The sequence below is a fragment of the Oryctolagus cuniculus genome, chromosome 19, assembly GCF_964237555.1.
Source record: "Oryctolagus cuniculus chromosome 19, mOryCun1.1, whole genome shotgun sequence".
Taxonomy (NCBI): Eukaryota; Metazoa; Chordata; class Mammalia; order Lagomorpha; family Leporidae; genus Oryctolagus; species Oryctolagus cuniculus.
Genome location: NC_091450.1, coordinates 44,202,834 through 44,221,273, shown reverse-complemented (window position 1 = coordinate 44,221,273; position 18,440 = coordinate 44,202,834). Strand labels below are relative to the sequence as shown.

Sequence of the window (18,440 nt, the reverse complement as noted above, 5' to 3'; positions counted from 1 at the left end):
AGGCTAGGGCATCAACCCATTGTGCCTCACAACAGCCCATAACTTTTTTTTTTTAAAGGAAGGCATTTCTCCATCCGCGGTAGCTGTCCAGTGATGGCGTGGGAGTGAGGGAGCAGAAGCAACAGAGAAGCTGGGCCTGGCTTGCAGCTTCTGGGAGATGCTGAGCAGAGCTCTTCCACCTGGGCTGGGACAGAACCCCAGGCTCAATCTAGACCCAGCAGTGCGGTCTGAGACTCTAGGTGTTTGCAAAGCTCTGTGCATGGTTTGTCCTCTACGTGTGGTCTGCTCTGAGAGAGCCCAAGCTGAGCTGCCTGAAAAGGAAGCAAAATGGCCACGCGGCCTTCCGGGAGCGGCTGGAAGGGCCGGGGAGCTGGCGGTCTCTGAGGTTGGCGGTTCTGCTGCATCAGCCCGGCACTCATCCTTGGAGAGTGCAAATCCCACTTGGTCCCGTAATAGGAACACCGGTGCTGACGCAGCAGGCAGACGGGAGCCCAGGCTGCAGCAGGGCCAGGAGGCAGGCGCAGGCACTCAGCACCAGCCCCTGCTCGGAGCCTGCGGACAGGCCGAGGAGAGAGGGGCTGTCCCCACCGGGGCCTTCAGCAAGCAGAGATGACACAGCAGCATCGGGCCTGCATCGTGTTCGACCGGCTGCCTTCCCCGTCTGACTGCAGTTGGGGCTGGCAAACTGGAACAGCCTGCAGAGGGACCCTCGTCCAGTAAGGGAGGCCCTTATGGCTGCTGGCCACCTCCAGCCACAAGCTGTTTGCCCACTGAGCTCTCTCTCGTGCCGGGGGCCAGCCCTCATGTCCCCAGTCCTTTCTCCCCATTTCCACCTCCCGGTAGAATTAGAGCCCTTGCTCCTCCCCCAACAGCCTTTTATATGTGAGGCCAACGTGTGCGAGCCCTTTGGTCTCCACATCGCACAGTCCCCAGGAGAGACAGCAGGTTGTTTTTTTTGTTTTTTTGTTTTTTTTTTTTTTTTTGACAGGCAGAGTGGACAGTGAGAGAGACAGAGAGAAAGGTCTTCCTTTGCCATTGGTTCACTCTCCAACGGCTGCTGCGGCCGGTGCACCGTGCTGATCCGATTGATCTAATGGCAGGAGCCAGGTGCTTCTCCTGGTCTCCCATGGGGTGCAGGGACCAAGCACTTGGGCCATCCTCCACTGCACTCCCTGGCCATAACAGAGAGCTGGCCTGGAAGAGGGGCAACCGGGACAGAATCCGGTGCCCTGACCGGGACTAGAACCCGGTGTGCCTGCGCTGCAAGGCGGAGGGTTAGCCTAGTGAGCCGCGGCGCCGGCCTTGAGACAGCAGGTTCTGTCCACCAAATACCATCAGCTCCGGAAGCCGAGGATCACGTTTCTCACACGTGAACTTTGGGGGACACGCTCGGACCTTGGCAGGAAGCCACGTGGCTGATGAGGACTCTGCGACACAGCAAGGTCCAGGAACCTGCCGGGTTGCGAGGCAAGTAAGAGAAGGGGCTGGATGGCAAACCCGTGCGTGCGTCTCCACCCAGGAGTCCCCCTCAGCGGGAATTTCTGCTTTGTTGGCCGCTTTTCAGAACCACAGAAAGCACACCTATGTGCACATCTCGTCTCAAAAAAAATATATATATATAGATATATATTTTAATTTGAAAGTTGGAGACACACAGAGAGAGGGAAAGACAGAATGAGAGAGTGATCTTCCATCTGCTGATTCATTCCTCAGATGCCCACATTAGCCAGGCCTGGGTTCAGGCTGAAGCCAGGAGCCTGGAGCTCCCAGCGGAGCCTCCCACATGGCTGGCAGGGGCCCAAGTACTCAGGCCATCGTCTGCTGACTTCCCAGGTACATTCATAAGAAGCTGGGTCAGAAGCAAAGTAGCTGGGACTCTGATTCGGGATGCAAGCATCACCTGGGTTTATTTTATTGCTGGTTCACTCCCCAAATGGCTGCAATGGCCAGAGATGGTCCTAACTGAAGCCAGAAGCCAGGAGCTTCTTCCAGGTCTCCCGTGTGGGTGCAGGGGTCCAAGCGCTTGGGCCATCTGCTGCTGCTTCCCCAGGTGCATCAGCAGGGAGCTGGATGGGAAGTGGAGCAGCTGGGACTTGAACTGGTGCTGATATGGGATGCTGGCCCTGTAGGTGGTGACTTTACCCACTAGCCTACAGTGCCAGCTCCCGGAGTTTATGTCTAACCCCATCTGTGGAAGGATGCACACACAGAAAGGCGGGCAGGGTGGGAGGGGACAGAGGGCTCACTCATGGCACAAGAAGAGGTGCGGTCTGGATGCGGGGTGGGGTGGGAGGGTGAGTCAGTGTCAAGGTTCTGCTGGAAACCGAGGGAGAGCAGTTTGCAGGTGCACTGTGGCCGCTGCAGCCATCCTAGGCGCAGAGCCAGCACAGCAAACAGAGCGCTGGACACCCGGTTCCCCCAGTGGCTTGGCGAACAATCTGAAACCAATGACAGCTTTTCGCTGCATCTCTGTCCCTCCTGTGCAAAACGAGAAATCACTGATCCACCTACTCGAAACTAGCCCCTTGGGTGAATTCTGAAATTTTTTTTAATTAATTTATTTGAAAAGCAGAGTTGGTGGGGGGGGAGAGACTGAGAAAGGTCTTCTGTCTACTGGTTCACTCCCCAAGTGGCCACAATGGCCCAAATGGCCAGGAGTTCATCCAGGTCTCCTACGTGGGTGCAGAGGCCCAAGCACTTGGGCCATCCTCTGTTGCTTTCCCAGGCACATTAGCAGGGAGCTGGATCAGAAGTGGAGCAGCCAGGACTTGAAATGGTGCCTACATAGGTTGTGTTTTTTTTTTTTTTTTTTTTTTTTTTAATAGGCAGAGGGGACAGTGAGAGAGAGAGACAGAGAGAAAGGTCTTCCTTTGCCGTTGGTTCACCCTCCAATGGCCGCCGCGGCCGGCGCGCTGCGGCCGGCGCACCGCGCTGATCCGATGGCAGGAGCCAGGAGCCAGGTGCTTTTCCTGGTCTCCCATGGGGTGCAGGGCCCAAGCACCTGGGCCATCCTCCACTGCACTCCCTGGCCACAGCAGAGGGCTGGCCTGGAAGAGGGGCAACCGGGACAGAATCCGGCGCCCCGACCGGGACTAGAACCCGGTGTGCCGGCGCCGCTAGGCGGAGGATTAGCCTAGTGAGCCACGGCGCCGGCATGGTGCCTATATAGGATATGGCCCTGCGGGTGGCAGGCGGTTTAACCCGCTACGCCACAAAGCCAGCCCCAAATTCTGAAACCTGTCTTCTTGCTGTCACTGAAACCATCTGAACGCCAGTTACGCCGCAGATGAGAAGCATCCAGTGATGTCCTGGGGATTTCCTGGCTGTGAGTGACAGCTGGGGAATTTCCGGGGTTCTAAGTGTGGGGGAGGGGAGGATAAGTAAGAAGTTCCTGAGAGGCACCAGGGGTTAGAAAGGTGGGATCTGGCAGGCGCCGCGGCTCACTAGGCTAGTCCTCCGCCTTGTGGTGCCGGCACACCGGCTTCTAGTCCCGGTCGGGGCGCCAGATTCTGTCCCGGTTGCCCCTCTTCCAGGCCAGCTCTCTGCTGTGGCCCGGGAGTGCAGTGGAGGATGGCCCACGTGCTTGGGCCCTGCACCCCATGGGAGACCAGGAAAAGCACCTGGCTCCTGCCATCAGATCAATCGGATCAGCGCGGTGCGCCGGCCACAGCGCGCCGGCCTTGGCGGCCATTGGAGGGTAAACCAATGGCAAAGGAAGACCTTTCTCTCTGTCTCTCTCTCTCACTGTCCACTCTGCCTGTAAAAAGAAAAGAAAGAAAGAAAGAAAGAAAGAAAGAAAGAAAGAAAGAAAGAAAGAAAGAAAGAAAGAAAGAAGGGATCTGATTTGCATTTCGGAACAGCCACTCTGACAGCTGGGATTCAGAGTGTATTTGGGGGAGAGGGGAGGGCCAGAGCTGTGGCACAGCAGGTTAAGCCACTTCCTGCAGAGCTGGCATCCCATATCAATGCAGGTTTGAGTCCTGGCTGCTCCACTTCCAATCCAGCTCCCTGCTAATGCACCTGGGAAAGCAGCTGAGGATGGCCCCTGCACCCACATGGGAGACCCGGAGGAAGCTCCTGGCCGTTGCAGCCATTTGAGGAGTGAACCAGCAGATGGAAGATCATTGTCTCTTCTTCTCTCTCTCTCTGTAACTCCACCTTTCAAATAAATAAATCTTTGAGAGAGAGAAAGAGAGAGAGGGAGAATTGAGTGGAAAGCCATTGGAAGGTTCCTGTAGTAGCCCCAGGAGGAGGAGGTGGGGGTTGGGTCAGAGCAGTGGTGGTGGACACGGGAGGAGGAGATGGCCAGAATGACTCCCAGGAAAATGGATGCATGGGGCGGTCCCATCTCTGAGATAATGAGCTCCGTTCGGGAAGTGCTGAGTGTGAAAGGGTATCCAGGTGAGATGTGCAGACAGGGGCTGGGAACGGAGATCCGAGGCCTCAGTGGGCAGGGGCTGTGGTTTGAGTGAGCCCCCGGAAGTCCACCGAGCTGGGGCCCGGTGGGAGGTGTTCGGAGACCTCATGAATGGATTCATGCTTTCCTGGCAGGGATGGGCTCTGTTAGGGGGATCCGGCCCCCCACTCTCCTCTGCGTGGGCCTGCTTCCCTCTGCCTCCTGCCGTGAGTTGAAGGAGCACGGAGCCCTCACCAGAAGTTGAGCACATACTGGTGCCCTGCTCCTGGATTTTCAGAACCATGAGCCAAAACAAATTTTTTTTCTGTAAAATTTTGTTTTACAAAATCTATTTGAGAGGCAGAGAGACCAACAGAAATTCCATCTTGCTGGTTCACTTCCCCAGGTGTCTGCAAGAGCCAGGGCTGGGCCAGGATAAAGCCAGGAGCCCGGAGCTCCGTCCAGGTGTTCCTCCCACACAGGCGGCAGGGGCCCAATGACTGCGGGTTCCAGGCATCTGCACTGGTAGGAAGTTAGAGTCAGAAGCCAGAGCCGGGACTCGAATCCAAGTACTCCATGGGATGCAGGCATCCCAACCGGTGTCCCAATCTCTAGGCCAAACCTGCCCCTCTCTTACGTATCAATTACCTGTCTTGAGTGCTCTGTTAGAGCCACAGAAGACTAAATAAGACAGAAGTGGAGCCTTTGGTCACAGAAGAGGAAGCAGCAGGGGCAAGCCAAGGACGACGGACTCACTAGGAGACATGGAGGAGGCATGGGGGGTGGGGGAAGCCAGGGGTCTGTGTGTCTTGTGGACCACAGAAGGACATGGCCCATGGTGTGCTCCACTACAGGGCCAGCCAGATGTCCCCACAAAGAGTCATGTAATGACAGAAGAGAAGGCCATGCATGCATTAGGGCATCTCCATTGACCTTGGCAGGTGCAATTGTTGGGGGAGGGGCCAATTAGAGCCATTGAGGTTGGGGGGGGTGGGGGGTAGGGAGAAGCATGGAGACTTGCGGAAGAATTGACTGCTCAGGGGAAGCAGGGAGGGGCCGGCCCCAGGCAGCAGGAGGGGTCCATCCGAGTTGGAAGAGCTTCGTTGCAGGAGACCAGAGGGTTAGGGGCTGTGGAGGGGAGAAAGGGGGGAGGGTCAGGAGCGCGGAGAGGGATGGTGTTAGGACCACTGCTGGGCCGGCCGACAGCAGGCAGGCTCCCGGGGAGCTGTTTCTCTGAGCAGTAGACGCTGAAGTCATCTGCTGAGTCACAGGAGGAGGAGGGGAGGCTGCAAACTGGCAGAGCCTCCTCGGGAACGGCCGGGAACAGCCGGAGCGACCGGCCCTTCCGGGACTGCCTGGGCCCGGAGGCCACGTGCTGAGGGCCCTCCGTCTGCCCGGCCCTGGGGTTTTCTCCAGGGGCCCTCAGCCAGCGTGCGTGCGTGGGAGCAGAGAAGGTCAGAATCAGACTACCCAGAGCGGGCAGGGGGCTTCTGCAGCCAAGGGACCGGGGACAGGGAGCCCAGAGGTCAAGGGAGTGAGTGCAGGGACAAGTCAGGCAGGGAGGGAAGTCAGCGGAGGCATCAGGGACTGGAGGCCTGGAGGACCCTGAGACAGAGGGGGACAGTGGAGCCAGCCTGCCAGAGGTCAGTGGGATGTCACGGTCTGAGAGCCCCCCAGGACCCACAGAAGCCCCTGGGACGGGGGAGCCAGCTGAAGGAGGGCTGAGGCCCAGGCGTGACAGGTGCATCCTGAGTGGCTCCAGTAGAGGATGCTGGGTCCTGGGGGTACCGGAACCCCCCAGGAAGAGGTAAGGGCTGGGGAAGGAGGGAAAGTACAGCTAAGAGGCCCCTAGGCGATAGGGGAAAGGGACGGTGCCTGGAGCTGTGGGCCCCGAGCCCCCGGGAAGGGGGCAGGCAGCACAAGCCTAAGGCTTGGACAGCCCCACTTTTCAGTTCTGCCTGGGACAGAGCCCCGCCCCCCAACCCAGCATCTTGCTCTGTAACCCTGGGCAGCACATCCATCCCTGTGACATGAGGGTGATTCGGGCCTCTTAGGTTCACCCCGAGGCAGGAGTGGAACAAATTGGAGCATGAGCATGGTGCTCCTCTCTTGGTAATTTTGTTTGTTTTATCCAGAGGTTCATGGAGGTGGCTAAAGAGAGGCACCAGGCAGAGGGAAGGCAAGCGTGATTCCTAAGGGCTGGGTGTCCTCCGGTTACTCCTGGCACAGGGCGGGGAGATCTCAGGCAGAGAAAGAAAAAGAGAGATGATTTAAAGAATAATGACAGAGAAGCAGTGTGGAGACAGAGAACAAGAGGGAGAGAGAGAGAGAGGTTCAAGGATCTGACACAGAGAGCGACAGGAAGACAGATTGCTCGAGACACAGACAGGGAGACAAAGTGCTGAGCAGGCTGGCCGGGCGCCCACGACTCGTCCCGGAAACAGCTGGGCTGGACCCAATCAGTGCAGGATGGATGGCTGCCCTGTGAGGGCAGAGGCCACTGCGCCAGGCAGCTGGGCCTCCTCCTCCCTGCAGCAGGAAGTCCCAGCCCAGGGAGCCTGCTTCCCACAGACAGTACAGACAGAAGGAGGGGTGTGCTCAGGGCTTCCCTGGAGCAAGCATGCGGGCGCAGAAGGGGCATCTTAGTCCATTTTCCGAGACTATAATGAGATACTTGGGGCAGAGTAATTTGTAAAGGAAATAGCATTCTTTAAACATTCATTTGAAAGGCCGAGTTATAGAGAGAGAGAGAAAGAGAAGAAGAAGAGGAGGAGGAGGAGGAAGGGGAGGAGGGGGGAGGAGGGAGAGGAGGAGGAGACACAGAGGTTTGTTAGTTTTTGTTTTTTTTTTTTTTTGACAGGCAGAGTGGACAGTGAGAGAGAGAGACAGAGAGAAAGGTCTTCCTTTTGCCGTTGGTTCACCCTCCAATGGCCGCCATGGCCGGCGTGCTGCAGCCAGCGCGCCGCACCTATCCCAAGGCAGGAGCCAGGTGCTTCCTCCTGGTCTCCTATGGGGTGCAGGGCCCAAGCACTTGGGCCACCCTCCACTGCACTCCTGGGCCACAGCAGAGAGCTGGCCTGGAAGAGGGGCAACCGGGACAGAATCCGGCACCCTGACCGGGACTAGAAGCCGGTGTGCTGGCGCCGCAAGGCAGAGGATTGGCCTACTGAGCCGCAGCACTGGCCACAGAGGTTTTCCATCTGCTGGTTCACTTCCGAAATGTCCACAACAGCCAGGGCTGGGCCAGGCTGCATTCGGATCTCCCACGTGGGTGCAGAGATCTGAGCACTTCGGCACCATCTTTCGCTGCCTTCCCAAGGCGCATTAGCAGGGAGCTGGATGGGAAGAGGGGCAGCCGGGGCTGCAGGGGGAGCTGCTGCTGGTTTGGACGCTGGTGGTGGCAGTGGAGATGGTGGGTAGAGGGTGCCTCGTTGACCTGTTAGTATCGGGGCCTCTGGTGCTTTAGGATCAGTGCAGTAGAGCTCCCCCGCCCGGGCTTCCACTTGTTTATTCATTTATTCAACAGATCTGTGAGCACCACCCTGGGCCAGAAATTATGCCCAGTCTCCCAGGGAAAGGAGCTCCTGGCTGACCCAGCCGGGGGATGGGAGGGCAAAGGTGACGCCTGCAAAGGGGCGGTCGCCGACCCCACTGCGGCCTCCCAGCTGCACAGTATTTGCCCATTGTCACGGGTGTTCCTCCGGGGCCCTGTTCTCACCAGGGCCTCGCTCATCTCTTTGCCGCCAGGTTTTCAGTTCTATACAGCAGGTGCAGAGGCTGATGCTCGGAGAAGGGGCTGACCTGCCCAGGTCACCACCACCAGCACCAGCACCAACGCCCTCTGGCACTGTGGGCAGACTAGGAACTGGGCTCCAACCTCCAACCGGCTTCTCTTTCCCCTGCAACGTAGCTGCCCACATTTGGGTTTCTGCAGACTGAGTCCCTCTGTCACCATCAGGGGCGCCTGCTCTCTGCCTGAGTCCAGCTCCACCCTCAAGACTGCCGCATTATTATTAACAACAGCCCACGTCTGCACAGAGCTTCGCAGGCTCCCGCTTGCCCGGGGACTCACAAGCATTGTCTCACTTGAGCCACCTGGCCACACTGGGAAGTGAAACTTACTGTGTCCATTTTGTAAGGGGGGAAAACCGAAGTTCAAGACTATGAAGCATCCATTGAACCACACCAACAGTGTCCAGCTGCTACTGTGCTGGGCTCCATAGACGACAACGTTAAACTTCACAGGGACTCTGTCCCCAAAGAGCGGACCATCTGTAGGATACGATGCGTGTACACTCCAAGCCCTTGTAGGAGACCACAGTGTGGAGACTTTGGAGAAAAACCATGGCGAGCCTCAGGGGCAGAAGCCAAGGCCATTCCTAGTCCAAGTTCTGGGGAGCTGGACGAGGGAGCATTTAAACTGGGTTTGAACGCTATGGATTGGGGGCTGGCGCTGTGGCATAGTGGGCTAAGCCTCCACCTGCAGTGCCGGCATCCCATATAGGCTCAAGTTTGTGTCCTGGCTGCTTCTCTTCCGATCCAGCTCTCTGCTGTGGTCTGGGAAAACAGTGGAAGATGACCCACGTCCTCGGGCTCCTGCACCCGTGTGGGAGACCTGGAAGAAGCTCCTGGCTCCTGGCTTTGGATTGGTGCAGCTCAGGCCGTTGTGACCATTTGGGGGAGTGAACCAGTGAATGGAAGGCCCTCTCTCTCTCTCTCTCTCTGCCTCTCTGTAACTCTACCTCTCAGATAAATAAATAAATCTGAAGGCCATGTGTTTGGATAGGTGTAGATGGGGAGAAGAAGCACCTGGGCCTGGCCTCTTATCCCATGCAATTATTTGTCTCACCTACCAGACGTTGGAATAAATGAACAGACAAATGAGTGGCACACAGGCAGGATGAGGCCAGGAGGCCTTGGAGAGCAGGAGGGGGTGGAGAGCCGCCATCTGAGACCAAGAACTTGGACACAGCAGGGAAACATGTCATTTCCTCCTTGCTGTAATGGCATCAGGGTTCAGTCCTGGGCTTAGGGACAAAGGAGTGGTGAGTAAGAGCCCTGAGCTACTGGAATGTTTTTGAAAGCTTTTTAAAAATCTATTTTTATTCAAAAGGCAGAGAGATCTTCCATCTATTGGTTTACCACCCTCCTCCCCCAAAATGCCTGCATTAGCCAGGGGCGGGCCAGACAGAAGGCAGGAACCAGGGATTCAGTCCAGGTTTCCCGTATGGGTGAAAGGAATCCAATATTTGCCTCTCAGGGTGCATATCAACAGGCAGGTGGATCAGAAGTGGAGCAGCCAGGACTTGAACCAGGCACTCCCACATAGGATGTCATACAGGTATCCTAAGCAGTGACTTAATCCCTGTGCCAAACGCCTGTCCCTGGTGGAGGCACCTTTAGGAGGTGGTGCCTAGAGGCTGGTGCTGTGGCCTAGTGGGTCAAGCTGCCACCTGTGGCGCCAGCATCCTATATGGGCGCTGGTTTGAGTCCTCGCCACTCCACTTCCAATCCAGCTCCCTGCTGATGCATCTGGGAGAGCAGCAGAAGATAGTCCAAGTTTTTGGGCCCCTGCACCCATGTGGGAGACCCAGAAAAGGCTCATGGCTTCAGCCTGGTCCAGCCCTGACTGTCATAGCCATTTGGGGAGTGAGCGAGCTGATGGAAGCCCCCCAAACTTTGCCTTTCAAATAAATAAATATTTTTTAAAAAAGAAATTTTGAACTTAAAAAGAGGTGGGGCCTAGTGGGAAGTCATTAGGTAACCGGGGGGTGTGCTCCTAATGGTACTACAGGTTCCTGTCTCACTTATGTGCATCTGCCAGTAGGATGCCACCCACAGTCAGGCCCTCACTAGAGGCTGAACACAGGGATCTTGGACTTTCCACCTCCAAAATTGTGAGCCAAATTAACCCCTTTCCAGGGCTGGCACTGTGGCACAGTGGCTTAAGCCACTTCCTGCCACCCATAGCAGAGATCAGAGGGAGTTCCTGGCTCCAGGCTTTGGCCTGGTCTGGCCAGTGCTATGGTGACCATTGGGGGGAACAGAAGTGAATGGAAGGTCCCGATCTCTCTCTGTTACTCTGCCTTTCAAATAAATAAATACTTCTTTTTAAAAAAAAATTCATGGAAAAAAGGTATTATGCAAAAAAATGCATGGATTTCAAAACATTTGCACTAAAATGAACTTATCATTGCATTTTCCACGAATATTTTGAAACGCTCTTGCAACGCTGATGCAACCACTGGTCTGCCTGCCAGCTGGACAGACCTGGCTCTAGGCGAGCAGGCCCTTGGTTTGCCCTGGGAATGGCCTTGCCACCCTGCTGGCACAAGGAAGGGGTTCCTACATCTCGTTGAGTAGCCCGCTGAGCTGCACCACAAACACACCAGGAAGCAGCAGGTGCAGAGGTTGGGCCTGGGTGGAGACAGAGCTTCCGGGCTACACCCAGAAGAGCGACCCTCTGGATGGCTCAGCCTCCCAGATCCAGAAACCCCCTCCCAGCCTTGCACACCTCTCAGAGCCCCTCACTGGCTGGCGGGCATTGGGCACTGCAGTTCGGAGGCCGGAGTCCCCACCCCGCTTCTGACTGCAACCACGGGTTCAAGTAGCTGACCCCTGCCACCCACGTGGGCAACTTCAGCCTCGCCCTGCGCCAGCCAGCCATCGTGGTCATCCTCCGTGTGACCCCTGCACCGGCCCCCGCACCTTTGCTGGGTGCTTCCAGGCGCAGCTGGCTGTGTTAGTCTCAGTCCAGTGCGCGTGGGGGTCGGCTTCCCTCCTCATCCCGGTTTCCCTGAGAATTGGATTCCGGTCAGTCCTGCCCTCTGTGGAGGACAGCCAAGGGCCCAGCCCGAGCCTATAGGAGAGGGATGGCAAACACAGAAACGGTCGCCTACACCGCAAGCTCTAACAGAGAGCTTCTCGACCTTTCCGTCCCGCCCCAGCGCAGGCCGCAAACCTACACACCGGGCGGTCCAGCAGCCCGCGACCCCGCCCAGGCCACTTCGCTGCCCGCCGAGGGGCGCGGCCGGAGAGGAGGATTCTCAGGGCGCAGAGGGCGTCGCCTTCGCCCTCGACCCCGCCCCACCCGCCCTCTGCAGCTTCCTGTGATTGGCTTCCCCGGCTCCCAGGCTCTCCAATCAGAAAGCGGCTGCGGTGCCAGAGGCGGGGCCCCCGAGGGAGGGTGGGGGGGGTCTCACCCCCGCAACAGGCTCCACCTCCTCCCCCGCCCCCGCCCCGCCCCGCCCTGCGCGGAGGCCGTGACTCAGCAGGAAGGAGCGACCGGACTGGGCCGGAAAGGCCGCGCCCGGCCACGCCCACGCGGTGTGGGCTGCGGGCCGCCTGGGGCGGGGGTCCCGGGGGCTGCTGCGCGGGCCTCCTGGGGCGGGGGTCCCGGGGGCTGCTCCGCGGGCCGCCTGGGGCGGGGGTCCCGGGGGCTGCTGCGCGGGCCGCCTGGGGCGGGGGTCCCGGCGGCTGCTCCGCGGGCCGCCTGGGGCGGGGGTCCCGGGGGCTGCTGCGCGGGCCGCCTGGGGCGGGGGTCCCGAGGGCTAGTCCCGCTTGTGGAGAGATAAGGGATGGCGGCAGGCGGGCAGTCCCCGCGCGTGACCCTGAGCAGCCCCTACAGCTGGAGCTCCCCCGGCGCCCCTCGAGGGTCCTGAGGAGAAAGGAGCCAGAGCCTGGAGTGTGGCTGCCCAGGAGGAGCAGCTTCCGGCCGAAAACGGGGCGCCCCGGCTCCACTTCCCGCCAGTGCTGCCTCGGGTCGTGGGTCCCGGCCACCCGCGTGGGAGACCCAGGTGGAGTTCTGGCTCCTGGCTTCTGCCTGGCCCACTCTCGCTTTCTGTAACGCTTCCTTTCAAATTAAAAAAAAAAAAAAAAAAAAAGTAAAGATAGACTTAGCACCTCATGGGGCCAGTGCTGTGGCTCAGTGGCTAAAGCCACACCTGCGACGCCAGATCCCATGCGGGCACCCTTTCAAGTCCCGGCTGCTCCACTTCCCATCCAGCTCCCTGCTAGTGCCCCTGGGAAAGCAGCGGGAGACGCCCGAGTGCCTGGGTCCCTGCACCCACGTGGGAGACCCCAAGGAGGCCCCTGGCTTCTGTCTGGCCCAGCCCTGGCCTTTATGGCCATTTGGGCAGTGAACTAACAGATGGAAAATATCTCTCTGTAACTGCCTTTCAAACAAATAAAATCAATCTTTAAAAAGAGAATTACCACCCTATGACTCAGCAGCACTGCTCCTGGGTATATACCCACGATAACAGAAAACAGGTTTTTTTTTTTTTTTTTTTTTTTTTTTTTTTTTTTTTTTTTCCTCCCCTGTAAGATTCACTTATTTACTTGAAAGAGTTACAGAAAGACAGGGAGAGAGATCTTCCATTTGCTGGTTCACTCCCCAGCTGGTCATTAATAGCCAGCTGCCTGAAACCAGGAGCCTGGAGCTTCTTCCAGGTCTGCCCCGTGGGTAGCAGGGGTCCAGGCACTTGGGCCATCTTCTGCTGCTTTCCCAGGCCATTAGCAGGGAGCTGGATCAGAAGTGGAGCAGCTGGGCCAGGAACTGGCGCCCATGTGGGATGCCGGCGACTCAGGTGGTGGTTTTACCCGCTACACCACAATGCTGGTCCCGAAAGCAGGTTGTTGACCAGATACTTGTACATCCGGGTCTGTGGCAGCACAAGCCACATAGTGAAGAGGTGGAAACAGCCCAAGAGCTGTGGTTTCAGCGTGATTTGGTTCCCAAACTCATGCAGGACATTAAACCCCAAGGTGGCCAAGAGATGGAAACAGTCAAATTATGCTGTTCAGGAGGTGGACCTGGAGGGGAGTCCGTGGGTCCTTGGGGACTGCCAGCCGGAAGCCGTTGTCCTGAGACCACTCAGGTTGGTTATAGAAAAACCTCAAGCCGGCGCCGCGGCTCACTAGGCTAATCCTCCGCCTTGCAGCGCCGGCACACCGGGTTCTAGTCCCGGTCAGGGCGCCAGATTCTGTCCTGGTTGCCCCTCTTCCAGGCCAGCTCTCTGCTGTGGCCCGGGAAGGCAGTGGAGGATGGCCCAAGTGCTTGGGCCCTGCACCCCATGGGAGACCAGGAGAAGCACCTGGCTCCTGCCTTCGGATCAGCGCGATGCGCCTGCCGCGGCGGCCATTGGAGGGTGAACCAACGGAAAAGGGAGACCTTTCTCTCTCACTGTCCACTCTGCCTGTCAAACAAACAAACAAACAACCTCAGATGTCCCAGCCAGTCTCTCTCTCAGCTTCCTGGCTCGCCACTCAGCCATCCGCCACCAGCCACCCTCATCAGAGCCCAGATCTAGGGGTCACCTGATCTTGGATCTGAACCTCCAAAACTGAACTAAATAAACTTTTCCCTTTATTAAAAGCCCAAGGTATTGTGTTGCGATAAGGAAAAAAGTTGACTGATACTCTAAGTGTTCTCCAACCAGTGAGTGGATAAACTCAATTTGGCGGATCCAGCCGATGGAATATGATTTTGTGATGAAAAGGATGAAGCGCTGATGCGTGCTACCATACGGGGGCACCGTGGAGTCACTGATGACAGAAAGGCACCCACTCACGGGTCAATCTCACCAAAGTGTCCTGAAGAGTTCTATAGAACGTGACTCATCAGCCGGCCCCGTGGCTCAATAGGCTAATCCTCTGCCTGTGGCACCAGCACACGGGGTTCTAGTCCCGGTCGGGGCGCCGGATTCTGTCCCAGTTGCTCCTCTTCCAGGCCAGCTCTCTGTTGTGGCCTGGGAGGGCAGTGGAGGATGGCCCAGGTCCTTGGGCCATGCACCTGCACCTGGCTCCTGGCTTCAGATTGGCACAGGGTGCCAGCCGCAGTAGCCATTTGGGGGGTGAACCAACGGAAGGAAGACCTTTCTTTCTGTCTAACTCTGCCAGTCCAAAAAAAAAAAAAAAAAAAAAAAACACACAACCGTGACTCACCAGAGTTCCGGAAGGAGGTGAGAACTGGGAGTCACTACCAAGAAGTATGAGTTGAGTGCGTGTGTGCACGGAAGGTGATAAAATTCTCTGGAGTTAGTGATGTTTGCATAACCCTGTGGAGGGATAATAGCCACTGCATTGCGTAACTCCTATCCAAGGTGAATTCTGGGGGCTGGCATTGTGGTACAGTTAGGCCTTCTGGGAGTGAACAGCAGGTAGAAGACCTCACTCCTCTGTCTCTCCTTCTGTCCCTCTGCCCTTCAAGTAAACAAATATCTCTTTAAAAAAAGGGGGGGGGGGTTTGGCACTGTGGTGCAGTGGGTTAACGCCCTGGCCTGAAAGCGCCAGCATCCCATATGGGTGCTGGTTCAAGTCCTGGCTGCCCCTCTTCCGATCCAGCTCTCTGCTATGGCCTGGGAAAGCAGTAGAAAATGACCCAAGTGCTTGGGCCCCTGCACCCACGTGGGAGACCTGGAAGAAGCTCCTGGCTCTTGGCTTCGGATCAGCGCAGCTCCAGCCATTGCAGCCAATTGGGGAGTGAACCATCAGATGGAAGACCTCTCCCTCCCTCTCCTCTATGTAACTCTTTCAAGTAAATAAATAAACCTTTAAAAAATAAAAAGAGGGGCCGGCGCTGTTGGCGCAGTGGGTTAACACCCTGGCCTGAAGCGCCAGCATCCTGTATGGGCGCCGGTTCTAGACCCGGCTGCTCCTCTTCCGATCTATGGCCTGGGAAAGCAGTAGAAGATGGCCCAAGTCCTTGGTCCCCTGCCCCAAGGTGGGAGACCCGGAAGAAGCTCCTGGTTCCTGCCTTCAGATCGGCACAGCTCCAGCGGTTGCGGCCAATTGGGGAGTTGAACCATCAGATGGAAGATCTCTCTCTCTCTCTCTGCCTCTCCTCTCTCTGTGTAACTCTTTCAAATAAATAAATCTTTAAAAAAAATAAAAAATAAATAAAAAGAGGGGGGTGAATTTTATGCTATGTGAATTATAGCTCAATACAACTGTTATTTTAAAAAAAATGCAATGAGCAAAAAAGGCATTTTAGCAGGGGCCTCGCAAACCAGGGAGGAGAAAGGAGGAGGTTGAGGGGTGAGAAGGACGAGAAGGAAGGTCCCAGTGTCAGGAGAGGCCGTCAGGGGTAAGAGAAGTTATCTGCAGATGGTGATGACAGTGGGGGTGTGGTGGGATGTGTGTGTGAATACACAAGGGCTTTTTAAAAAATGTATACAGCAGGTGGACATTTGGCCTGGCAGTTACGACACCCACACCGGGTGCTGGACGATTCTGCACCCGAGTCCAGCTTCCTGCTAATGCAGGCCCTGGGAGGCAGCGAGCGATGGCTCCAGTCGCTGGGTCTCTTCCGCCCATGTGGGAGACCCTGATAGATATCTGGGCTCCCCATTCCAGCTTGGCTGCAGCCTAGGCTGTTGTTGGCTTCCAGGGAGTGAATCAGCATGGGAGAGGCCTCTCTTTGTCTCCCAAGTAAAATAAATACATAAAATGTTAAAAAAAAAAAAAAAAAAAAAAAACACCTCGTCCCAGGGCTCCCATCGTGGCACAGCAGGCTAAGCCACCTCCTGCAATGCCAACATCCCCTACAGGTACCTGTTCTTGTCCTGTCAGCTCTGCTTCTGATCCAGCAGCAGGTGACGGCCCAGGTGCTTGGGCCCCTACGCCCGCGTGGGAGACCCGATGGCGTTCCAGGCTCCTGGCTTTGTCCCGGCCCAGCCCTGGCCATTGTGGCCATTTGGATAGTGAACTAGTAAATGAAAAATCTTTCTCTCTCTGAAACTCTTTCAAATAAATAAATAACTCTTTAAAAAAATAAATAAAACTCTTGCCTGTGACCTGGAAAACCCACAGGGGCCAGCAGTCGCCAGCTTCTCCAAGTCACCTCTTTGCAAATTCCCCTTTGCTCCAATCTCTGCTCCTTTGCCGGCCAGGCTACGTCCCCACGGAAGGATCTGGAATGGTCCTCCTCAAACCTCCTGGCCACAAAGTTCACAGCCAGCCTATCTTGCTGTGTAGCCTGAGCTCAAGCCTCATGTCCTTAGAGGCCTCCCCTGGTCACTCTGGCCCTTGCACAAGTCACTGTTTCTTGACAGCTAGTGGCATAGCTCAGGTTGCCTCGCCTGTTTGTTCAATGTCTTGCCATTCAGCTCCTTTTTTGAAATTTTATTTACTTGCGGAGCAGAGAGACAGTGAGACAAGACAGACAGAGAAAGCTTCTTACTGTTGGTTCACTCCCCAGACACAACAGCCGGGCCAGGTCAAAGCTGGGAGCCAGGAACCGAATCCAGGTCTCCCATGTGGGTGGCAGGGACTCAACTATTTGAGTCACCACTGCTACCTCCCAGGGTCTGCACTGGCAGGAACTGGAGTCGGGAGTGCAGCCAGGACCTGAAACCAGGCACTGGGAAATGGGCATGAGAGTGCTAACCATGGTCTTCACTGCTAGGCCAAATGCCCATGCCCCAGCTTCCCGGCTTAAAGGTCATCTCTGTGCCACGAAAATAGCAGTTTGGCCTAGGTCTCTGCTTGCTCTGTAGCCCACAGCCCAGCACAGTGCTCGGCCAAGTACCCAGGTGCTCCAGAAATACATGCGAGTGTCTACCATTCATTCGGCGAGTGTTATGTAAGCACCTGCAGGGATGAGTGTGGTTATCGAGGAGGCACAGGGTGTGACTGAGGCTCCTGGTCCAGACCAGGAGTGGGTGTCCGGGGAGTCCTTCCATCCAAAGTGAAAGCTGGGGCCGGCGCTGTGGCGCAGTGGGTTAAAGCCCCAGCCTGCAGCGCTGGCATCCCATATGGGCGCTGGTTCAAGTCCTGACTGCTCCACTTCCAACCCAGCTCCCAGTGCTTGGGCCCCTGCACCGGCGTTGGGAGGTCCAGAAGCTCGTAGCTCCTGGCTTCCGATTGGTGCAGGGAGGGTTTGAGCTGGGAAGTGGCCCATCAGGTCTGTCAGTCTGAGCAAGCTCATGGTTCCTGTGGGATAGGGAACGGGTGAGAGATGGGAACAGCGCCGAGGCCACGGTGTGAAACGTGGGGCTGTCCAGCAGAGTCCGGCAGGTTTTAGGAAGTAGCATCAGTGGGTAAAGATGCTTTTTAAAAAGTCCACTTGGCTTCATTTTAGTTGAAGCGCTTAGAGAGAGGTCGCATCTGCTGGTTTGCTCCCCAAATGCCTACACCACAGTCAGGGCTGGGCCAAGCCGAAGCCAGGAGCCCCGTAGCTCAATCCAGGTTTCCCACGTGGGTGGCAGAGACCTACTGTCACCTGCTACCTCCCAGAGTGTGCATTAGCAAGAAGCTGGGATCGGAAGTGGAGCTGAGACTCTAACCAAGGCCCTTCACTAGGGGACGCAGGCACTCCAAGTGGCATCTCAACTGTTGTGCCAGGAGTCCGCTCCTGAATGACTTTGTTTAGAAAGGGCATGTTAGTCCAGGGAGCTGAGGAATTTCTTGGTACAAAGGAGAGCCATGCTGAAATGCGTGCAGGGCAGGAGTGGCCAAGACCACGGGGGAAGTGGGGTGTGTGCCGTGCAGGGACCACAGGACAGCTAGACTATCCCTGTTCCTCTGCCTTGATTCCTCCAGGTCTTCAGCGTTTTCTGATCTGTCGTCATTCAACGCTCCAGCTCTCATCTCTCTTGGGAATTAGTGGGTCTCGGAGAAGTCCCTGACAAACAGAGACAAAGCCGCTCTCAGGAGCAGTTGACTTTGGAGTCAAATTGTCCCCTCTGTGGCTGGGAGCCAGGACCCAGGCTTGAGGCCTGTGGGAGGCAGAATAATGGCTCCCAGAGATGTCCATATCCTGATCCTTAGAAGCTGAGAATGTTTCTTTTCATGGCCAAAGGGCTTTTGTAGGTGTGTTTAGATTAAGGACCTGGGGGAGCGGGCATTATGGTGTCACAGGTTAAGTCTCTCCTATCAGAGTCCTGGCACCTGCGCTTGGGATCCGGCTTCCTGCTGCTGCACCCCAGGAGCCACAGACCGGCCCAGTGCTTGGGTCCTGGTGCGAAACGCAGTTCTGGACTCCAGGCTTTCGCAGGCATTTGGTGGTTGGGGGTGGGAGGAGATGTCTCCCCTCTCTGTTGCT

General features: G+C 56.7%; 1 long non-coding RNA gene across 1 annotated transcript; it reads left to right on the top strand.

Annotated features, from left to right (window-relative positions):
- Nucleotides 1–5,714: 5,714 nt before the first annotated feature.
- Nucleotides 5,715–9,168, top strand: LOC138847003 (uncharacterized). Its single transcript, XR_011384568.1, has 2 exons — nt 5,715–5,850; nt 8,144–9,168. It is a non-coding gene; the product is annotated as an uncharacterized lncRNA (long non-coding RNA).
- The last annotated feature ends 9,272 nt before the right edge of the window (nt 9,169–18,440 follow it).